This window comes from Miscanthus floridulus, chromosome 10, assembly GCF_019320115.1.
Source record: "Miscanthus floridulus cultivar M001 chromosome 10, ASM1932011v1, whole genome shotgun sequence".
In the NCBI taxonomy this organism is placed as follows: Eukaryota; Viridiplantae; Streptophyta; class Magnoliopsida; order Poales; family Poaceae; genus Miscanthus; species Miscanthus floridulus.
The window spans coordinates 135,799,348-135,824,195 of NC_089589.1; positions in this window are offsets into that span (position 1 = coordinate 135,799,348).

Sequence of the window (24,848 nt, forward strand, 5' to 3'; positions counted from 1 at the left end):
ACGTATGGCATTATCTGGTCGGCGTTGAAGAAGTTGCGTGGCTTTGGCCGAGGTTGATGTAAAAAACACAGATCTGAGCAGCGTTGTATATTGTACGCGTAGTTGGAAGCAGTGTTTCGCAGGCCGTAGGGCTGAGCCTGGTAATTCTCCATCAAGGCTTCGCACTCGGAGAGCCGAAGACCCGTTGCGGGGGCTGGTCGGTGACGAACGGAGCGCCCTTCAGGAGTAGACGTGACCACGAGATCCGTACCGAGTCGTGCAGGACGACTGGCCCGAGCTGGTCGGGTAGATCTGTTGTGGGTAGTGGTTACCTGCTTGGTAGGTTGATTTTAAATCGAATCTACTAGAGCTAGGGTTTTAGCAAGCTTGGTGCCGACCTGATCGATGGACTCGAGCAGGTCGGTGTTGTCGATCTATCTCCCTTTGTAGCGAGGAAGCGAATGACAGGTTGTCGGCGTGGCTGAAGACGATGCTGGTGTGGCCGAAGCCAGATCCAATATGGTCGGAGCCGTAGCTGATGCTGGTGAAGCAGTGGTCGACGCAGATTGGATCTGTGCCTCCTCCGTGGTCATGGCGATGAAGTTGTCGGAGCCAGTGGTCCAGGTGATCTAGCCATGGTGAACGTGAGGCCGTTCGGCATAGCCATGGAGCCAGGGATGATAACCATCTTGTTTGTCTGGGGAGCAGTACACACACCCCCTACCTGGCGCGCCACTATCGACGAAATATGGTTGGCAGTCTACCGAGGGGTATGCCCAAGGTAGTAGATTATCGGTAGATAGGTGCGTAAGCTACGAACGAGATGGTGACGCAAGACAGACACGAGGTTTTATCCAGGTTCGGCCGCCGTGAAGGCGTAATACCTACGTCCTGCATCTGATTGTATTGCTGTATGTCAATGAGATGTATCGATCTAGATGGATCGTCTATGTATCTTGTCTACTAGGGGACCCCTACCTCTCCTTATATACTCTGGAGGAGGTAGGGTTACAAGGAAAGTATCATATTTGGTACTATACAATATCTTGCAGTGCACGCCGAGCAGCGCCGTGCACGCCTTGATCTTATGGGCTGGGCCACCTCTGATGGTGCAGCCCATGTCTTGTCTTGAGGATACCAGGGGCCATACCCCCACACTCGACCAGAAGGAAGCATCGCCAAGGGCTATGGAACAGAGGAGGTCATTGAGTTTTGTGTTGACTTTATTCCCGACCTTGACCCGATTGGTGTTCCTGAATCGCGACACGAGGGGAGACTAAGTGGAAAGGGGACACTAGGGAAGAAACCATATATTGGTATGTAGGACAATTTTTTTAATAAAGCACACTACATAGTTCTGCAAAACTCCTCTTTGGTGGATCCGTATATCGAGACACATAAAGAGTTGCTCCGATCTGAGTTTCAAGGGAAGTCTGAAGCTTGGATTACGCATCAGCACATGGAAACTTTCAGCGACTGGTTGTGAAAACAATGTTAGGGTGATGAGAGTATTGATGAGCAACTTTATTTGTTGGCTAGGCAGCCATCGTGGCATATCCTCACATACAAAGGGTACGAGATAAATGGGAATACATTTTACATAGTAGCCCAAGATAAAAGGAGCACCAACCAAAACAGTGGTGTCGATGGGGAACCCTATGGCCCCCCCAAAGACCATACTATAGGGAGGTAGGCCTTGGTAACAAGGCCTACAGCCCAATCGCCAAGAAGAACACAGAGCAAAGCAACATGCAAAACCGAAACTCCAACTCAAACTATACAAGGAAAGGCACCCGAAGCATAGCTTAGGACTCTGACCTTGTATCCGAATAGGACACAAACAACGCCTCTCAGTGCCTGGACTATAAAGGGCTGGTGAGGGTACCCATTGTAAGGAGAGAACGCATACTCGATACTCAAAGCAATACAATGCAAACAGGCTAACGCCAAAACTGGACGTAAGGTTATTACTCGACCAAGTCGAGGGCCTGAACCAATATAAATCATGAGTCTCTTTGCGTAACCGCCGAATTCCGCTATTCGCCAAAGCCCAAACAACTGTCCCGGGTACCCCCGTGGTAGGCTATCGGTGGTAAAACATCGACAGCTGGCGCGCCAGGTAGGGGCTTTCGACGAATTTTTTCTCGAGAGTTCGGCGGACCTCAACCTCAAGATGACCTTTTCGGTGGGAACAATCTTTGTCTTCGGATCCTGGATCTGCAAGGCTGACGGCGACGGCAAGCTTCATACCTGTCTCTGAGAAGAAAAAGAATCCGATGACGAAGTTCAATACAAACTCGCCAAGAAGATGACGAAATTCTCAACTTCAGATACAACTCAGAATAAGGAAGGAAGCGGATACAAAACCGACTCTGAAAAAGAGATACAACCCGATTCCAAGACAATCTTCACGGCACAAGAGCCAAGCCTAATTGGACTCGGAGACACAACAACAATCACGAAGGGATACGACCCATACAACTCAAAGAAGAACTTGGGAACTTACGGACTGCGCAACGCAGCATCAATCTATCAGCACTTTACCCAAAACAAGATGAACTTAGCAAGAAGAATACTCCTGGAGGGAGCACAAGAAGGGATGATCATGACAGTTACCCCACAAGATTGTGTGGTGCATTGGCCAGGTTCTTTCACCTCAAGCAAAGCCCAGACTGGCACACACGTTGAAGAACTATCTTATCAAGAAGGAAAAGAACTCGGATCCAGCTCAGAAGCTATAGACAGCTCAACCAAACGAAGGATGGAATACCGTACAAGAAGAGCTCGGAAGAGGTATACTGTATACATGGCAGAGCAGTTAGAACAACCTTTGGAACCACCACAGATACCAGATATAAAATCTTCAGACGAATCAGAAGGCAACATCTCGCCAGATGAGAAAAGCGATAGCAATGAAAATGATGAGCAAAGACTAGCAAGGCTAAAGAAGAACAAATTGAAAGCTGGAAGGAGGAACCGGGCTAAACAAAGGAAGCAAATCTGGAATAAATACAAAGCGGAGCTAACGGAATACAACAGAAAGATGGCGGAAAAAGAAGCCACAAAAAATACAAAAAGGGAAAGAATTGAAGAATTAACAAAGGAGTTGTACACCCTGATGAATAACGGGAAAGCAAAGGAAGACCAGAAGAAAGAAGTCGGGGGATCAGAAAAACAACTCGGCGAAGAAGTTCCACAGGAGCCACAAAGGGAGCAGCCACCCAAAAAATCAAATTTTCAAAGGTTAGGACCAGTAGAAAGTGCTGATATCAATGGAAGGAAGGAACACTACTCAAAGCAACAAGAAAGAGACAAACCAGAATTGAGCCAACGCTACCAAGAAATATCAAGAAGATTTGACAAAGAAGATGACTACGGAGAGTCTGAGTTAAAAGAAGACAGGTCTTATTACAGAAGGGCAAGATCGCCAGATTATGGAAGAATGGAACCATACGACAGATTCCCTTGTTTCGTAGGAAGACTACAAACTTTAAAGCTACCGCACAAGTTTAAACCAGCAAATCATTCCAAGTATGATGGCAAAGTCGAACCAAGACAATGGCTAAGGGTTTACTCCCAATCTATTGAATTAGCTGGAGGAGACGACGACATCAAGGCTCTATTCTTCCCAATGGCCCTCGAAGCAATGCCGCTACAATGGTTTGACAAATTGAGGCCAAGATCAATCAGGTATTGGGAAGACTTGCAAGAAGCTTTCTGCAACAACTTCATAGGCATTATTACCCATCCAATGACTGCAGCCGAATTGAAAGGAGTAAAGCAAAGGAGAGGAGAAAGTCTAAGGGAATACTATAGAAGATTTGGAGAATTCAGGGCTCAAGTCCACAGCATTACTGATAGGGAGGTGATAGAGGCCTTTGCAGAAGGAATCTGGGCAAACTGGCAATACAAGGACTATTTCAATGAGAACCCAAGAACAAATGAAGACTTCAAGAGGGTTGTTCAGAAGCTAATTTCGTCAGAAGAAAGAACTCAGCACAGATTTGCTAGGGACAACCCAGAGAATAGAAGACCCGATTACAGATAGCAAGACAAAAGACCAAGGCAGGACAATATGGTGGCAACCACAGACAACAAAAGAAGATACAATGGCAACTACAACAATAGCAACAACCGTAACAACAACGGTTACAACAGTAATAGCAACTATCAGAGTAACAACTACCGAGGAAGAGCGCCGGAAAACATAGAAAACATGCCGTGTCACATACACCTAGGGGCCAGACACAAGTTAGTTGAATGCAGCACTTTTCAGCGGCAATTCATGAAGAGAGAAAACAGGAATCAAAACAACTCAGAGCCAAAGCAAGAAGAATCCAAGAAGGAGGAAAAGAGAGTTGAAGGAGATTATCAAGAACCCCAACGCCAATTAGCGGTGATATTTTCAGGTGTTCCTAACACACGAAGCAAAAGACAAGAGAAACTAGCTCACAGAGCCATCATGGCAGCTGAACCAGCCATCCCAAGATATCTAGATTGGTCAGAGTACCCCATCCACTTCACAAGAGAAGACCAATGGACCAGTGCAGCAAACGCAGGATGCTACCCACTGGTACTGGGTCCGACTATCGCAGGAGTAGCAGTAACTAAAGTACTCATCGGTGGAGGAGCCGGGCTTAACATAATTTTCGTAGATACTCTCAAAAGGATGAATCTGGATTGTGAAGGTCTAATGACACCCACAAGCACACCATTCTACATAATAGTACCCGGCAGATCAGCTATGCCCCTCGGACAGATAACCCTACCTGTCACCTTTGGCACACTAGACAAATACCGAACGGAATTCATCAAATTCGAAGTTGCAGACTTTGAATCATGCTACCACGCAATACTTGGGAGACCAGCTTTAACAAAATACATGGCAGTACCACATTATCCATACCTACTACTCAATATGCCAACAACAAAGGGCGTATTATCATTGAAAGGAGATCTAAAGAAAGCACATGATTGCGACGTACAAGCAGTACAAATATCCGAAAGATTACAAGATATAAAGGAAGGAAAGGAGATTGCAATGCTGGCCAACAAAATGAACCCAGATGAGATTAAGATACTGGCTAAGAAGCCAAGCAACTTCGCACCACCAAAAGAAGCCGCTACCAAGACTATTGACCTATTGACTAGTGATCCGGAGAAGACGGCAATCATCAGTGCAAATCTCGACCCCAAATAGGAACTTGCGCTTACCAACTTTCTTCGGGACAACAAAGATATTTTCGCTTGGAAGCCAGCAGACATGCCAGGGGTCCCAAGGGAGTTGGCTGAGCACATAATTGATGTGAACAAAGGGTCCAAACCCGTTAAGTAGAAGTTACGAAGATTCTCTCTAGACAGAAAAGCAGCAATCAAAAAAGAGATCACCAAGCTCATGGCAGCAGGATTCATCAGAGAAATAATCAACCCGGATTGGCTTGCCAACCCGGTCCTATTAGAGAAGAAGAATTCAAAAGAATGGCGCATGTGCATCGACTACACAGACCTCAACAAACATTGCTCAAAAGATCCATATGTCCCACCAAGGATTGATCAAATCATTGACTCGACAGCAGGATCAGCTCTGTTATCCTTTCTAGATTGCTATTCAGGCTATCATCAAATATCCTTAAGAGAAGAAGACCAAAGCAAGACATCATTCATTACACCCTTTGGGGCATATTGCTATAAATCAATGCCTTTTGGGCTAAAAAATGCAGGGGCAACATACCAAAGAGCAATTCAAACTTGCTTAGGGAATCAAGTCGGAAGAAATGCAGAAGCATACATTGATGATGTAGTAATCAAGACAAAAGAACCTGGATCATTGATAAAAGACCTCGAGGAGACTTTCAAGAATCTAAAAGCATGGCAGTGGAAGCTAAACCCCACAAAGTGTGTTTTTGGGGTACCATCAGGACAACTACTCGGATTTCTAGTCAGTAACCGAGGAATTGAAGCAAGTACAAAGCAGGTTAAAGCCATCATGGATATGAAACCTCCAAAGAAAGTTAAAGACATACAGAAGCTTACAGGATGCATGGCAGCACTCAACAGATTCATCTCCCGACTAGGAGAAAAAGGGCTACCTTTCTTCAAATTATTGAAAAAGACGGGAAATTTTAAATGGACAGAAGAGGCAGAAGAAGCATTCTAAAAGTTAAAAGAATACTTGGCATCATCACCAGTAATGACACCACCAAAAGATAAAGAGGACATGATGCTATACATTATAGCAACCAAGAACGTTGTCAGCACAGCAATTGTGGTTGAGAGAGAAGAACCCGGACATGCATACAAAATGCAAAGACCAGTCTATTACATAAGCGAAGTACTAACAGAATCAAAAGTGAGATACCCACATGTGCAAAAACTACTTTATGCAGTGTTGATATCATCAAGAAAGCTAAGACATTATTTCCATGAACACAAGATTACAGTGATAACCAATTTTCCACTTCAAGACATTCTACGCAACAAAGATGCAACAGGTCAGATATCAAAATGGGGAGTAGAACTCGGTGCTCTCAACCTAGACTTCAAACCAAGAACAGCAATCAAATCTCAAGCATTATCCGACTTCATTGCTGAATGGACAGAAATCAGTCAAAAAGAACCCAAACCAATACTTGATCATTGGAAAATGTATTTTGATGGTTCCCTAAAGTTAGGAGGAGCTGGAGCTAGAGTACTATTCATATCACCAGAAGGGAGACAATTAAAATATGTGCTACAAATACTTTGGCAGGCAACTAATAATGAGGCAGAATACGAAGCATTAATACACGGTCTAAGAGTTGCAAGCTCAATTGGGATCAAAAGACTACTTGTCTATGGTGATTCAGCTGTAGTAATCAATCAAGTCAACAAGGATTGGGACTGTACAAAAGATAATATGGATGCGTACTGTGCAGAAGTCAGAAAATTGGAGAAAATTTTCCAAGGGCTCGAAATCCATCATGTACTAAGAGATTCCAACGTTGCAGTAGATGTGCTAGCCAAATTAGGATCAGATAGAGCAAAAGTACCACCCGATATATTTGTGGAAGAACTCACAGCCCCATCCATCAAACAACTCGGGAACACAGAAAAAGAGAAGGAGACAACAGATCCAATGGAAATAGATCAAGCAGAAGAACCAGACCAGTCAAGACAAATCATGGTCATACAAAGTGATTGGAGACAAACATACATTGATTTTATCAAAGAGAAGAAACTACCCGAAGACAAAGCAGAAGCAACCCGGGTTGTACGAAGAAGCAAAAACTACGTTCTGGTGGGGGATAAACTATACAAAAGAGCAGCATCATCAGGAGTACTGCTTAAATGTGTTCCGATAGATAAAGGAAAGGAAATCTTGGACGAAATCCACTCAGGATGCTGTGGAAATCATGCAGCCTCTAGGACACTAGTCGGCAAAGCATTCAGAATCGGTTTCTATTGGCCAACAGCACTCAAAGATGTAGAAGAACTCGTCAGAACATGCAAGAATTGCCAAATGATTGCTAGGCAATCACATGTGCCGGCTCACAACTTAATATGCATACCACCGGCTTGGCCGTTCTCATGCTGGGGGCTGGATCAAGTCGGACCACTCAAAAAAGCAAAAGGAGGCCTCAAATACATATTTGTGGCAATCGACAAATTTACAAAGTGGATTGAATACAAACCTTTGGTCAAATACAGTGTAGAAAAGGCAGTGGAATTCATACAAGACATCATGCATAGGTTCGGCATGCCCAACAGAATAATCATAGATCTTGGTTCACCATTTACAGCAAGAGAATTCCAATACTGGGCAAGAGATTGTGGGATAGAAATCGACTTTGCATCAGTAGCACACCCATAGGCCAATGGACAAGTCGAAAGAGCAAATGGACTCATAGTACAAGGTTTAAAACCAAGATTATATGAAGATTTGAAAGATTATGGTGGAAAATGGATCGATGAATTACCAAAAGTAGTATGGGGTCTAAGAACACAGATCAGCAGAGCAACTGGATACTCACTGTTCTTTCTAGTCTATGGATCAGAGGCAGTACTACCAGCCGACTTAATATGGCTATCTCCAAGAATAGAACAATATGAAGAAGGCGAAGTAGAAGAAACAAGGCGGTTAGAAATTGATTCAATAGAAGAAATAAGAGATAGTGCAATCATACAAAATGCAAGATATCAGCAAGGGTTACGAAGACATTATGACAAAAATACTCAACCCCGATCACTAAAGCCAGGGGACTCAGTACTACGACTAATCCAGAAGAAAGATGGACGACACAAACTACTCAGTCCATAGGAAGGACCCTTCATCGTGAAGACAGCAACAGGACCCGGCACATACGAGTTGATGACTCTAGATGAAATACCTGTAAAGAACACTTGGCATATCAGCCAGCTCAAAAGATTCTACAATTAAGTACAACAGATTGTACTCAAGTTTCAAGAGAAATAAAACAGAGATTATTCAAGAAGAACAGCTTCAAATATGAGCCCTGTCCAACGGACAGAACCAACCCGTAATCAGGTTGGGGAAAAAGGGGCTTCCCTGTTAACAGCCAACCCGGAAACGGTTGCGCTACACGAGCAATCTTGTCACTCAACCATATGGAGATGATCTGACTGACTGCCAACGGCCAAATAGCTTCTTGGGTAAGGAGACCCAAGCTAGCATTTGTCACTCTACCATAAAGAGATGGTACGACTGACAGCCCTGTCCAACGGACATAACCAACCCGTAATCAGGTTGGGGAAAAAGGGGCAGCCCTGCAAACAGCTCAACCCGGAAACGGTTGTTGCTATACGGGCGCAATCGCTTACCCCAAGAGCTGGTACAATTGCTTACTTACCCTGCAAACAGCCAACCCAGAAACGGTTGTGCTATACGGGTCCGGTCGCCTACCCCAAGAGTGGTACGATTGAATACTTCGCCCAAGAAGCGGCACAAGCACTCCAACAACTCGGTCGCCTACCCCAAGAGTGGTACGATCGACTACTTCACCCAAGAAGCAGCACAAGCACTCCAACAACTCGGTCACCTACCCCAAGAGTGGTATGATCGACTACTTCGCCCAAGAAGCGGCACAAGCACTCCAATAGCTCGGTCGCCTACCCCAAGAGCGGTACGATCGACTACTTCGACCAGAGAAGAGCACAAGCACTCCAACAACTCGGTCGCCCACCCCAAGAGTGGTACGATCGAATACTTCACCCAAGGAGCGGCACAAACACTCCAACAACTCGGTCGCCTACAACAAGAGCGGTACGATCGACTACGTCGCCCAAGGAGGGGCACAAACACTCCAACAACTCAATTGCCTACCCCAAGAGCGGTACGATCGACTACTTCGCCCAAGGAGTGGCACAATCAGCAAAAACAACTTGGCCGTTTACTCCAAGAGCAGTATAATCGACCACTTCACCCCAAAAGCGGCACAAGTAACAATTACAACTCGGGAGCTTACCCTCAGAACTATCCTGCCTCAAGAATGACGCAGATCTACAGTACAAATCAGTCGATTACCCCAAGAAAAAGTATAATCAACTCTTTCAGCTCTACTAGATCACCAAGAAGAAACAAACTATGGCAGAGCACGAAAAAGTCACAAGGAAAGACAGGGCGAAACTTTTCCATATTATTCAAAGACATCTCAGAAGAAAAAGAAAGATAGGTCGAAGCCTGCTCATTTCAGTCAAAGACAAATTCAAAAGCAGGGCAAAGCCTGATCATATTTTCAGAGACAAGTATATATTACTAGAAACCACAAGTTCATTACACAAAACATCTAAGGAGCTGGAGGCACAGCAGGAAGCACATCCATCCGTTCCAAGATTTGGTCTATAAGACCACCAAGCTCCACCTTCGCCTCATCCCATCGCTGCGCAAACTCTGCAGTCACGGAAGGATCTACAATCTGCTGAAGCGGAGCATCAGGAGTGGCAACCCGGATGAAGGATATAACATTGTTTACACAACAGTAAAAACCACCCTTGACAAACTCAAAAAATCGAGTTGACAACACCGGGATAATGCCTCTCAACCCTTGAGCAAAGTCCTCCTGGCGACAAACAGCAGCAATAATAGGCTTCACAGCTTCATAAAGAGCCCAGAATTGATCTTGGGCACCTATCAGCTTAGTTTGGAGAGCCCAGAATTGATCATGGGCAGCTGCTAACTTCTCCTACAAATCTTGCACTGATTTCAAAGCCTAAACAAGGTCACGGTCAGCTCCAGATCTAATCAGCTTGGCCTGAGCAAATAAATCTTGGGTCTCTTTCAATTTGATATCAGAAGAAGAACTTACAGACTCGGCTTGATTTTGAGAAGTACGGAGGGTATTGACCATCTCGTCTCGTTCTTTCTGCCAACTCTCCTTATCCTTAACAAGAGCTGAAAACAAAGCAGACAAAGAACTCAAAGAAAGAAAGAAAAAACAAGGCAGAAAAAGCAAGTATGCAAAGAAAGGAGAACCCACGAGTTTTTTCTTTCTTCAACACAGAGACCTCATTCTGAGCAGCAGTAGCAGCCTGCAAAGATGAGTCGCGCACCTTCTCAGCCTCAAGCACCTTAGCATTGAGGGTGGACTCCATCAGAGCACGCTGCGCCTTCTCATAAGTTAGGACAACTTTAGTCCGAGCGAGCTCATCTTCCTTTCTTTTCAAATTGGCTTCAGCAATGGCAGTAAATTGCGCCTCATGAGGACCGAACAAGACATCCTGATCTTGAAATAAAGACTGCAAAGCAAAAATATGTGAGACAGCAGCAGAAAAAACCAATATCGAAAGTTAAAAAGAACTCAAATACCTTGAGTTTGGCGCCATACGCGCCCAAGAAATTCTCCCACAAAGAAACCAACTCAGACAGCCGCTCAACACGACCGAGTTGGACCAACTCCTCCCCACCCTAAGTTAACAAGAGAGTACTTGGAGTAGAAGTCAAAGGCTGGCTGGCACTAGAAGTACCAGCAGCATCCACAGCAGCAACAGACGAAGGATTATTATCAGCCGGCTCCCCATTCACTGCATCCTCCCAAGCAGCTGCTTCGAGGTTGTCCAACAGGGACAACCCAGTCTGCAGAATAGGAGTAGTAAAAGGGCTGCCTAAGTTCACTTCAACTCGGTGCTCCATTGGAGGAGACACCGGAGTTCCAATAACCTCCTCCTCAACACGCAGAGCAGGAGAGGCAATACATGGAAGAGAAGCTACAAAGAAAACAACCCGTCAGACATAAAAGAAAAAAACCAAGAAAGCAAGCATAAACGGGAAAATAACTTACCAGCAGTAAAATCTTGTAGAGGTCCACCAGCATCAAGAGCCTGGGAAGAAGAAGTATCCTCCGAAGGCCTACATTCAAAAAAAGAGCTCGGGCCAATCAGAGACAAAAGTAAAAATGGCGAATCAGAAGACAAGATAAATATACTTACTTGATAACCTTCTTAAAGTTTCCAGCCACCCCTGAGAAGCCAAGATTCGGGAGAGGCACATCGAACAAATCATCCTCAACCACCTCAAAGGAGGGGATTGGGAAGGCCTCCAGGACAGAAGCAGATACAACTGTCACAGAAGAGGCACAAGGTGCCAGTTTCCGACTATAATGAAAAAAGCAATTCAGTTATTTAGGAAAAGAGCAAAAAGACAAGCACAAGAAAATTTACAGCGGAAGACTTACGGTCGAGTGATCAAGGGGACCTCATCCTCAGTCTCCACCTCGCTCAAGACAATAGACCGGCCTTCTATCAAGACAACAAAAGCTGGGATTAGTAAAACAAAGCAAACCAAAAGACAGAGGCAAAAACAACACAGGAGAAAGCACAAGCTCACCTATGAGAACATTACCTGTTGAGGCAATCTGACGAATTGAATGTTGCCTCTTGGGTAAAATATGCTTAGCAGCAACCTCTGACTTCCGCTTCCTAGATGACAAGATACATTGAGCAATTCGAGGATCAGGAACATACTCAACATAGGAGTGGTGACCTTCAAACAAGCCAGTAATCAACCTGGCAGAAGAAGAACCTGGCCCGGTAGCAGCAACTACCACAGGACCGGCAATAGCATCATCATCTTCATCTCCTTCTTCGGTGGGCTCTTCAACAACAGCCCCACCACCACCAGCAATAGCTATCTCAAGCTTAAAAGCCCAACCAAAACCCTGCAAGAGAAGAAGAAAGAAGTCAAAAACAGAATACGAATTACAAAAAACCAAAAGAACTCAGAGGAGATTACCACTTACCTCAGGAGGAGGATGAGCAGCATCATACTCTTCAACACAAGCAGGCATCACAGAGACCCCACCCAGAATACGCCCCAGGCGTTCAAGAATGACCTCCTCAGGCAACTCGACATCAGGAACAAGTTGGGAAGGATCTAAGGGCCCAGTATATTCAAAGCCGTAATGCACCCTCTGCATAAGAGGTTGCACCCGGCGACGCAAGAAACTGGCAACTATACAATTGCCACTTAAGCTTGCCTGTTTAAGCACTGCAACTCGAGCGAGTACAGGCTTCAGAGCAGCATGCTTAGCAGAAGAGATTTTATCTTTCCAAATAGAGAGGGGAACGGGAAGAATAGAAAGATCATGAGAAAAGGAAAGAGCAAATTTTGAAATATAAAACCACTTCTCCGCCCAATTCTTGACAGAATCAGAAAGGGTAAGAGAAGGGAAAGAAACTCCCTGACGGGATTGGATAAGGCAGCAGCCGAGAAAAGGAGTATTATTTCCGTCTGACAAATGCACACGGAAAAAATGACGAAAAAGAAGAAGATTTGGAGGAATTCCAACGAAAACTTCGCAAAAATGCACGAAGGTAGAAAGAAAAAGAACCCCGTTAGGGGTAAGATGATGGATTTGAATCCCATAGGATCCAAGAAACTCAAGCAAGAAATCGGACAGGGGATAACATAGCCCGCCCGCACAAAAGGAACAAAAAGAACAGATTGATTCGGAGTGGGAGAAGGGACATCGTGCTCACCAGGACCAGAGAAATTAGAGAGACATTTCTCCTGAAGAAGGCCATGAGCAACAAGCAGATCCAACTCTGCCTCTGAAGTCGATGGCTTGGGGAGTTGCCTCTGCATTTTCTGCATCGCAACAAATTCGGTGTTCTCGATCACCTTGAGCGACGCCTCCTCGTCGACAGATTTGCCCTTATTCTTGCTCTTGTTCTTCGCCACCATCTCAGAAAAACAAAGACAAGATTTGGACGGAAATAGCAGGAGATCGAAGGCACAATGGAGCTAGGGTTTTGGCTGAGATTGGGGAATTTTTTACTGCAAAGACAAGTTAAGCCAACAGTAACAGAGCAGTTATCTTTATACAAGAAAAATACGCGGCCCACGAGGCCCAAAATCACGCGGATTGCCCGAAGCGGCCCTTCAAAGTTACCGTTCCACAATTACCGTGCACACAAAACGAAAAGGCAACGGTCCGTTCAGACTATAACGGATACATGACGAATTAACACATTCACAAGGAAGCAACCAGGAAAGAAGGATGCAACAAGTCAGTCATGACAATACACCACAGTACAAACATACAAAAGAGCTCAGCCACATCAATAAACAACTCGGTCATAGAGCAGAAAGGAATATTTTTTCATTTCATCAAAGGTACATTGAGATTACAACAGAATACAAGATCTGATGAATTCGACGAAGAAAGCAAAGGAAATCATTCAGCACGAGGTTGCAACCCTCGAACCAAGATTCGATATTACTAGGCAGGATAAGACAACTCGAACGTACTTTTCTCCAAAGGAAGGGCGCACATCCAAGATTGCTATAGGTGACAGAGAAGGCACCCACAAGTCATCCAAGATTGACAACGACAACCACGTCTATATGGAAGAACCCGGCACCATCTCTCAACATGTGCTGATCTGTATTGGACTGAACCTAAATGGCATAGCAGAAGACTGAATAATGGCTGATCTACAACGGACTGTCGAAGAACAAGCCGGAACACGCGCCAATCATCACTGTAAGAAGAACAAAAAAGAAAGGGCAGGCACTGGAAGATGAGGCAACGCAACATGCATCACTCACATCACAAGTCCTACACCATTTGCCTCAATATCCCTTATAGCTAAATACCACCTCGAGACTAGCCTGCTACTAGTCTCTATCACAAGACCTACACCATTTACTAGCAGAAGAAAACAGAAGACAGAGAATAGGCCCGGGGGCTCGTCGAGCTCCCAAACTATAATATCCATGACTACAAAAATAAGAAGAAACTGCACAGCAGGGTATCAGCAACAGACCATATTTATAGCACAACTCAGATGCACATATGCCAGACTCATGGAAGAAAAAAGAACTCCAAAAGGACAACCATGTGAACCACTGCAGAGCCAGGACTTCAGTAAAAAATCAGATGTGACTAGACCGTCACGAAGGAACAGTACATACCCAGAACAACCACAGTACAAGATAAAGCATATCCAAGAGAATATTCCACAGCAGCAATACAACCCGTGAAGACACATTGAATTCTCCAACAACCAGAATGACAGCAGCAATAAGCAGCCGAACAAACAACTCGGAGACGTGTGAAGGATCACATACAAAATTACAGTGTCAAAGGATTACAGTTGAAAAAGAACTCGGACAGAGAAAAATTATAAATCTCATTGATCGAAGACAAATACAAAGGTTACAGACAGCCAAACAGGACTGGATAAACTCAGACATAAGATAGAGACAAGATTCTTAAATATTGCAACAAGGAACCCAGTGGCGGCAGCAGTGGCAGCCCGGACGCAGAAGAACGGATAGAGCAGCATATTCATTACCAAGCAAGCATAAGCCCGAGGGCTGCTCAACCTCACACACCAGCATATCCACGAATGAAGAAAGAATTGAAGAAGAAATTTCCTACTCAAGGAAGAACCACAACCAACAAAGAAGGTATTTATAGCAAACAAGAGGTAAACAAGGCTAAAGATCACAAGAAAGAAAGAGGGAAAGAACAAAAGAGCAAAGCAACAAAGGCGAATAGTACCCAAAAGCAAGATTCCTGACAAAAAGTAAAAGAAGACTCTCACTCATGGCTATACAAGACCCATCCGTGACCAGCAAAAGACAAAGATCAAAGGAGTACAAATCAAGACCCTTCTTCCAGCTTCTTTTCAACAGAAAAGAACCCGAAGAAGGCTCGGGGGCTGCAAGTACCTACCATAGAAAAACATATTTTCAAATTTTTTACCCTCTAGCTTTTTGTACCAAAAAACAGAAGGCTCGGGGGCTACACTCAATGAGTGCAATTTTTGCAAAATTGCACTCGCTGCACTCAAAGGAAAAAGAACCCGGAGGACATCAAGCAAAAGTGCACATCAGCCAAAAGAAGAATCAAAGAAGACCATCTCAAGATTTCACTTCAAGAAGGACCCGGATCAAGACTACAACAACTCGGCCCTTGAAGCTCAATCATGAAATGCTCTGGGGCTTGTCAATGGGGAACCCTACGGGCCCCCCATAGACCATACTGCAGGGAGGTAGGCCTTGGTAACAAGGCCTACAGCCCAATCGCCAAGAAGAACGCGGAGCAAAGCAACGTGCAAAACCGAAACTCCAACTCAAACTATACAAGGAAAGGCGCCCGAAGCATAGCTTAGGACTCTGACCTTGTATCCGAATATGACACAAACAACGCCTCTCAGCGCCTGGACTATAAAGGGCTAGTGAGGGTACCCATTGTAAGGAGAGAACGCATACCCGATACTCAAAGCAATACAACGCAAACAGGCTAACGCCAAAACTAGATGTAAGGTTATTACTCGACCAAGTCGAGGGCCTGAACCAGTATAAATCATGAGTCTCTTTGCGTAACCACCGAATTCCGCTATTCGCTGAAGCCCGAACAACTGTCCCGGGTACCCCCGTGGCAGGCTATCGGTGGTAAAACATCGACAAGTGGTGTCCGCATAGATGCCACCGACCCTAATGGAAATAAGCAAACATATTATGGCCGCATAGAGGAGATATGGGAACTAAACTATGCACCTAATTTTAAGGTACCTTTGTTCAAGTGACAATGGGTAAAGGCGACTGGAGGCGAGGTAGCAGTCGACAACCACTATGGAATGACAACCGTGGACCTCAACAATATTGGGTACAAAGACGAACCGTTCATCCTTGCCAAGGATGTAAATCAGGTGTTCTATGTCAAGGACACGGCTACAAAACCGAAGAGAGGGAAAAACAATAGCGACCCAATCAATGAGCCAAAGCGCCACATAGTTCTTTCAGGGAGAAGAAACATCGTCGGAATTGAAGACAAGTCAGACATATCAGAAGATTATGAAAAGGATGACCGAATTCCACCCTTCATAGTGACTAAAGACCCAAGCATCCAGTTAAATGATGAGGACACTCCATGGTTACGGCGCGATCATAACCTAGGGATATATGTTAAGAAAAAGTTCACTACTGTGCCCGCTTGATATATATAGTGATGTATTAGACCTATTATGTAATAATTGTGACTTCAGATTTTATTGTTGTGTTTTCATATTTTCTATGGTTCAAATGAATTTTCTGCTAGACGGTGGATTTCCTGTGGAGAATGTGTGATGAAAAACCAAATGATGAACGTTAATAAGATGTGAAAACTAATTTCCTGTGGAAAAATAATAGTTTTAATGATTTTAATTAAGTAGTATATTTTTGCATGGTGTAAATTGTAATTATTATTTACACTATGTCAAATATTTATGCAGTAAAACAAAAGAGTTTAGTTTACAAATTTTTGTTGCGTATAACAATGCAAAACCAAGTCAAAGAATTTTTTTTATAATTTTTTGGATAATATTTTATTTATTAGGCAATTAATAACTCTCTGCATATTTATATAAAAGAAATATATAAAAAAGGAAAAAACTTACTTTACTCCCGGGTGGATCAACCACCCGGGACTAAAGGTGGTGCTTTAGTCCCAGGTGTATACACTTGCCAGGACAGATCCCCCTTTACTCCCGGGTGGATCAACCACTTGGGACTAAAGCTCAGACCTTTAGTCCCGATTGTAATAATAGCCCGGGACTAAAGATTCTTTAGCCTTGGTTGGTAGATCCAACCGGGACTAAAGGTATCCATTTATAACCCACGCCGTAGTTCTCTTCCTCTCTGTCTCCTCCACGCCGTCGCCTCATCTTCTCCACCAGATCGATCCAGCAGTGCCGCCACTCCCAGGCGACCACCCTACCCTCGCCCTGTCAGCGCGCCTCTTCTCTGGCCGGCCAACGTGCTTCTTCTCCAGCCAACCAGCGCGCCTCGCTCATCCTCGCTGGAGCGCGCGCCGTCCTCGTCCCTGGCCCCAACCTCGCTCGTGCTCACTGGAGCGCGTCGAGCCTTCAGCGCGCTGCCTCACCGGAGCTCGCCCGAGCCTTCCCCGCGCACGCTGCCTCACTGGAGGGCGGTCGAGTCTTCCCCGCGCTTCCACACCGGAGCTCACCGAGCCTTCTCTGAGCGCGCTGCCTCACTAGCCGAGCCTTGTAATTAGTTTCGATCTCTTGTATGTGCCTATCTTGTATGTGCCTGTCTGTTGCGTGTTTGAGCCTTCTCCGAGCGTGCTGCCGATCGACTCGTGCTGCCTATCTTGTATGAGCTGCCGAGCCTCACCAGCTGAGCATTGTATGTTTGAGCTGCCGATCGACTCACGTGAGCCTCCACGTGACGTGCGGGACGGCGGAGAACTCGTGCTGCCAATCGACTCCACGCGGCTATGGTGCCCAGCGGTGCGGCTCGTTTCCATCGGTAGCGCCAGGCAGGCGTCAGTCGTCGTCGTTCAGCTCTGCCGGTCATGGTTTTGCGGTTGCGTTGCTGTCTTGTGCACTTCGTTCGTAGAATCGGAGCCCGAACAGCCGGCCTGACAGTTTTCGTTTCGTTGCTGTGGTCTAGGGTGCAATGCAACGCAATGACAATTGACAATGCGTTGCTAGGTCAAAATATGGTCGTTTCGACTCCGCGACTAAACATTTTATTTTAACTTTTTATGAAATGAAAAACATAGAAAATAGTTAGAAAATTGTAGAAAATCCGTACTAGTTGAACTTGCGGACCGTGATCAGCTTGGCAAGCATGTTCTCTGCCGAGCGGTAACGGACGTTAAGGAGGAGCTTTGATTCTACGAGGGAGAGCGGCAACGGTCATGGAGGACCGTGTTCCATTCCTTGTAGAATCGGAGCTCTTCCTTGGCCACGTACGGTGTCGTCCAGTGGAGAAATGCTCGCCGAGATGATCACGTAAGCAAGGTCAACTAGTACGGATGGTTATTTATTGAAACATGTTTTATTTTTTATAGACATATCTAGTGGAGTAAAAGCTAGATGGCTGCCCCGAGAGACAACATGGATGAAGAAATGATGAATATTATCAACACCGGCACTCAATTTGCCGATGGTGACCAGCAGCATGTAGATGACGGGAGTCAATACCTAGCTCTTGAAGAAAATCAAGAAAATATTGTGCAAGAAAATATTGGCGAGGTATATATATATATATATATATATATATATATATATATATATATATATTTGAATATTGTATATATATATTTGAATATCTATCATCTATTATGTGTACACATGATATTTATTTATTCTTTTTTATACGTAGCCCTCTGGATCGACGACCACAACGGCGAAAAGCAAAAATATTCGAGGCCCGAAAAAGCCATTGGAGGGGCGCTACATAATATTGGAATTAAATATCGAGACAGACGAACCACTTGGTCCACATGCAAGGAAATTCGTGCAACACTGTGGGTACCTTGTAAGGGATAGAGTTCCGATCAGCGCCCATGAATGGAAGCAAAAGATCAACGAACCTCATGTTAGTTTTGTCTCTGATCTTGATAAGAATTTAATTTGGGATGATATCCTTCAACATTTCACGTTGCAAGCGGATGATTATGATGATATCAACGATCGTGAATTGAAGGAGCTAGTTCGAAAGTGGGCTATGAAGAAAATGGCCACACAATTCCAGACTTGGAAGAAATCCCTATACACAAAATACGTCAAGAAGAACCTAACGTCCAATTTCAATACTAGTGGCCCACTCGCGAAGTTGAGGCCCTACTGAAATGATTTTGTACAGTACAAGACATCAGAAGAGGGTGAGGAACGGGTCAGAAGGAACCAAGAGAATGCCTGACAGAAGGTATACCACCATGGCATGGGATCTGGTGGCTACGCGACTGCCATTCCCAAGTGGGATAAAATGGAAGCGGACATTCTTGCCAAGGGTATCACACTAGAATCACTCAATTGGCCCAAACGCGCGAAGAATTGGTTTTTCGCTCATGGGGAAAGACTAGACCTAGAGACCGGGAAGCTGGTTCATGGCCCAAAACTTGAAAGAGCAACACAAAGATTATCTTATGCTCTACAAGCTAAAGCTATTGGTGCGTTCAGGCCCAATAGAGAGAAGGATGAACTGACGTATGCCATCAGGACTGCTGAACACAGTGGCCGAACAAGAGGTTTAGGACGGAACATTTCTTGGGAGCATGGTTTCCCTAACGACAGAGATACCTACAGAAGCCGGCTGAGAAGGAAGGATGAGGAAGCAGCGCGGATCAGCAGGTTGGAGGAATATGTTCGTGAGTCACGGGAGGCATTGCTTCAAGCAGAAGAGCACGAAAAAAACATGCAAGCTAGAATGCAAGATGAAATCATAAAGCAAGTGCAAATAGCAATGAGTGCCCAAAGGCAGGCATCAGATGCAGGAATCAACTTTAATATTAGCCCCCCTGATCAGTTGAAAAGTAGCTGCGCTTCCACGGAGTTGCCAAATCAAGATGACGCAATGCTACGTTTCCCTATGGATGACATCACTGCACCGTTTACATCATGTGAGCTACATATTCCAAAAGAGAATGCCACAATCATGGTGGCTCTCGGTGTTTTTTCTCCTCCAGATCCTACCAAGACACCAAGAATCCATGGGGCAATAATACCACCTGGATATGTTAGCGTCTCAGTGGATAGAGTTAACAAAGGTTTTAGTGATCTGGCTCTTGACATTCCAGGAGGTGATGGGGAGAAGACTCTAGGAGAAGCAGAGAAGACATTCATACTATGGCGCAAGCGCTACATCATTAATCCTGGGGTCTCTAGTCCACCGCCGCTTCCTCAATTGCCAGACAATAGGTGCGGACATAAGTGAACAAAAAAAAATTCACTAATTTTCTATTGACATGCATGATTAAAAATAACAATTTCTTATACCTAATTATTCTTTTTTGTACTCACACTGCAGGGTCTCCGCCAACCTAAGTCCAATTACCCAATCTCTAGATCATCATAGTGCTATGGGAAATCAGGTGGCAACGCCGCCACCGCCGCCACCTCCAAGGAGGTCTCCAATGCCTCCAAGGAGGTCTCCAACGCCTCCAAAGAGGTCTCCAACGGCTTCCCCGCCTCCCTTGATGACTAAGAAGAAGCTAGCTCCTAAGAGGTCCGCCCCGCAAACAAAGCCGTTGGCCCACCAACCGGCAAAGAAGAAAGCCACATCTAATCCAATTATTCCTCAAAAACTGTCTTACGAGAAAACTGAAAAGGAATTAAATGCTGCAGTACAAAAAGATGTGGATAGTTTCTTCAAAAAAGTGAAAAGCAACAAAAAGCGAGTGAGAACCCGGAGAAACCGTACTTCTACCTACCTCCAGATCTTCTAAGAAAGAAGGTGGACCAGAAAAAGCGGGAATCTCAAAAGACCCTGCCAAAATTGGACTACGACCGCTCTCTCACCAAGTCATTTGAGGTGGCGCAGAAAAAGACTAGACCAGGGAAAGGTGTTGCACAACTCGAACAACAATCGCAACAATCAGTCCCCCCTCTTGTCGTTCGTAACGACTATGGTTCGAACTTAGACTTAGACATCGATTTTGAGGAGCTGGCTCGGTTTTACGAGGAAACTGGTTTGGACCTTGCCCAAGTGCTCGCTGAAGGACCATCTGCTCCGAAAGTGGATCCTTGGAAGAAATTTGAACATAGAAAGAGTCTATGCAACCCTGAGGCCTTAGGTGATCTGGGTATGCAAATGTACCTACTAAACAAGTGGTACATGGCGGCGTGTGAACGGGGAGAGGCCTTTGTTCCTGTCAGAGTTAGAAACCAATATTATTCCATGGCGATGACGTTATATATGTCGAGTTTATAGAATTACACCAACTATGCCACCTGGACTCTCTCGACAAAAGTCTCATTAGCTGTTATTGTCTATAAGTGTGATTATTTTCTACTATTAAAGTGTATATATATAAAGCTACATGTATATATATAAATTATATATCCTCACACTATATTTTTATATATGCAGATATGAGATGACAGAACTCAGAAAGAGAAAGGATAATGATGTTGGTTTCATTGATCCAAATGTCGTATTCAAACACCCTAACCCCCCGCCTCAATGGAAAGCTGAACTCGAGAAAAATCTCATGAGGTTCTTAGTGAACCAACAAAACAAGAACATACTCTTCCCCTACAACTTCAAGTGAGTGTTAAATAATTAATGTCGATCATATGGATATTTGTTTAATTATTTGCTTACTAGCTAAGCTATCTCCCATATATATATAATTCAATTAACACCATGCATGCTTTCAATTCATCGGATCTTTTTTCTCGTAAAAGTGGGTTCTGATGCAAGAACAGGGGAACAACTACTGCGGATACTATGTTTCCGAGTTCATCATGGCGTACGCAAAAAGAACTCCTGAAGAGATCCTCAAAGTACGTTATATAAATATATTCATATATTCACAATTTCTTTTCTTGCTCATATATATAAGTAATCACGTGACCAACACACACACACACATATATATATATATATATTAATACTTTTCCTTTAACTTTTATTAAAGACTCTATGGTTGAAGGAAAAAGTAGTACGACGTGACCAACTGAAAGCAATTCAAGAGACCATAGCAGGATTTCTTAATGACGAGGTCCTCAACCCCGCCGGCGAGTTCTACAATGACGTCAACGAAACATGGAAGCGAAACCAGATGGAGTGAATTTGTTATCCCAAGGATATGATAGAATATACAATGCAAGCTTTATTTGTAATATATATATATATATATATATATATATATAAATAACGTACAATATATGTATATGCATGTAATATATACGTTAGTTTCATACTTTCGTTTGTACAAAATGTTCGAACATTATAAACGTGTAGAATACGTATATTACTAACAGCGTAGAATGCGTATTCGAAAACCTATTCGAAAACCAAAACGAATCATCAATTGAAAATAGAAACAAAAAGAAAAAAAAGGAAACCTTTAGTCCCGGTTGGTGCACCGCCCCACGTGGCCAGGCCGGGAGGCCTCTTTAGTCCCGATTTGTCTTACCAACCGGGACTAAAGGTGCACCTTTAGTCCCGGGCGAGAAGCCGGGACTAAAGGATGGGCCCTTTAGTCCCGGATTCGTGCTCCCGGTTGGGAAACCGGGACTGAAGGGGTTTCCCAACCGGGAGTAAAGCCCGTTTCTGTACTAGTGGGGGCGCCCCCATAACATTTTTTTATTTGATGTCTTTCCATTATTATACCCTTCAAACCTAATTCCCAAACGCTGAACAAAGTGAGCGTTGACTTGGACGATGGCATGTTGGAGAACTTTTCTAAAGATATCAAATCTAACAAACTAGTACACGTAGCTAATGAAAGCCTCTCTTGGCCTCGTGTCGTCCTCAACAGGGGTGACAAACGTCGATGTGATTCCGCCATTATAGAAGCCTTCATTCGTATCCCTCACCACCACCTCACCGCGCTTGCTGGGAATGCGGCTGCAGGTGGACGTGGAGTAGGATGGCTCATCGTCTTCGTGTGTAGCGCCGTGTGTGGTGTGGTCCACTTGGGCGGGTCATCAGCGTCGACGGTCGTGCATGCCCGAGGCCATTATTGCTGCTACACATGCAACGGCTTTAGAACTGGCTGCTAATGCAGTCCGTTGTGGTTGTTGCTGGCGGTTTGTGCTAGCACCCGCAGCGTTGACGGTGGGAATTATGGCGGAGGTGGAGTGGTTGTTGGTAGCAGACTTAATTATGCCCGGGAGGATAGGACATAATTCCACATTTAGTTTGTTTGGCGGGATTTCTTTGCAACCGAATCTGCTCAAACTTGATCATTTGCCTGCTATATTGGGGGCATATATATGTTCTACGGTTGGCGATTAAGGGTCTGTTTGGATTCTCTGGTCTAAAGTTTAGTGGCTCAAGTTGAGGGTTAAAACTTTAGACCACTTTAGCTCACTTGTGTGGTCTAAAGTTTTTGTGAGGTGATCTAAACATTAGACCACACTTTATACTTGCTATTTGGAGCCTCAAAAGCTAAAGTGATCTAAACTTTAGTGGCTAAAGTTTAGACCCTAGGATACAAACAAGACCTGAATCTTATTTATTCAAGCCTTGTTCGGATGCAAATCAATGCAAGGGGGTTGGAGGCCCTCCAACCCCCATGGAATAAGGAATAGTGGAACAAGGCCTCAATGTTTGGGACATTCGGTGTTCTTTTTTGTGCCCAACAACAGTCCTCTTGACTTATTTTGGGCTTTCCTTATCCAATTTATTTGGCCCAAGAAACACTTCCCTAGCCTAAGCAAAGGCCAACAAACAACGGCCCAAGGGCACCATCGAGGATACCACTCAGTCCAATATATACAAACTAGAGTCACCAGTGGTAAGCGATAAAAAAGTGAATCATGTGTTTCTACAAATCAAAATGAAGACCGCAATGTTTCTGTCAAACATCTATACCTGCTAAGTTATGCAACACTTGTGACTATTCCACTAATGTTATTCTTTTAACTACACATTTGTGAAACTTATATTGTATATGGCAAAGACGTAAACACGGGCATACGCCCTACCCAACTCTCTCTCTCTCTCTCTCTCTCTCTCTCTCTCTCGCCCACGGCGCCCGGCGAGCTCCTCCACATCGCGCTCTCTCCCCGACGGCGACCTCCTCTGGCGAGCCCGCGCCCCACCGCTTACCCATGCCCCCACCCGCGCCATCCATGGCGGATCCAGCGAGGTAGGCCTTCTCCTCCTCCTAACACATTAGAGTTCCGGCGAGCCTATCCCTTCTTCCCAAACTCCGGCTGCCTTAGAAGGAAAGGGGCTTGGGGGAGGAAGGCTAGCTAGGCAGTGGGGAGGCCGGCAGGCGATTTAGGAGCCTTGGTAGCGGTGGAGGTGGCCGGGCATGGTCGAGGCGGGGGATCTCCGGCTAGGGCAAGCTCCGACAGGGAGGGGGGAAGGCGGCCGCTGCGGGCGCGCTAGGGCTTGTCCGGAGCAACACGGCAGTGGCTGCGGCCGCGTAGCTCTGACCAAGCCCTAGTGCGCCGTGGCAGGGCTGGGGCGGCGGTGAGGGCAAGGGTGAGGAGGAAGAAGGTGGGGTGGTGAGCAAGAGGTTGAAGACGGCCGCGCGTGCGGCCTAACGCATAGACGACCATTTTTTAGCCACGTCCATTGTATATTTGATATTCTAAATGATTTTAAATGAAAAGGTTGTTAACTGTAAAGTTGTAGATCTCGTCGAGTATTAGAAATTTGATGTTGACATTGTCTTCATTAGACGTTGTTAACCATCTCATATTTGATCCGAGAACTTATATTAAATTTCTAAACATGTAAACCATGTCAAATTTTAAAGTAGTCAACTACAAAGTTTTAGACCTCATTGTAATCCACAATTTTATTAGAAAATTTATCTTGATCCAACATCATATCAAAAAGTTATGATTTTTTTTGCAAAACAACCTATCACTACCGGTTGTAGCAACGAACCGACAGTGCTAGGTGGAGTTTCGCTGCTGGTTCATGGCTACAACCATCAATCATAGTACACTAT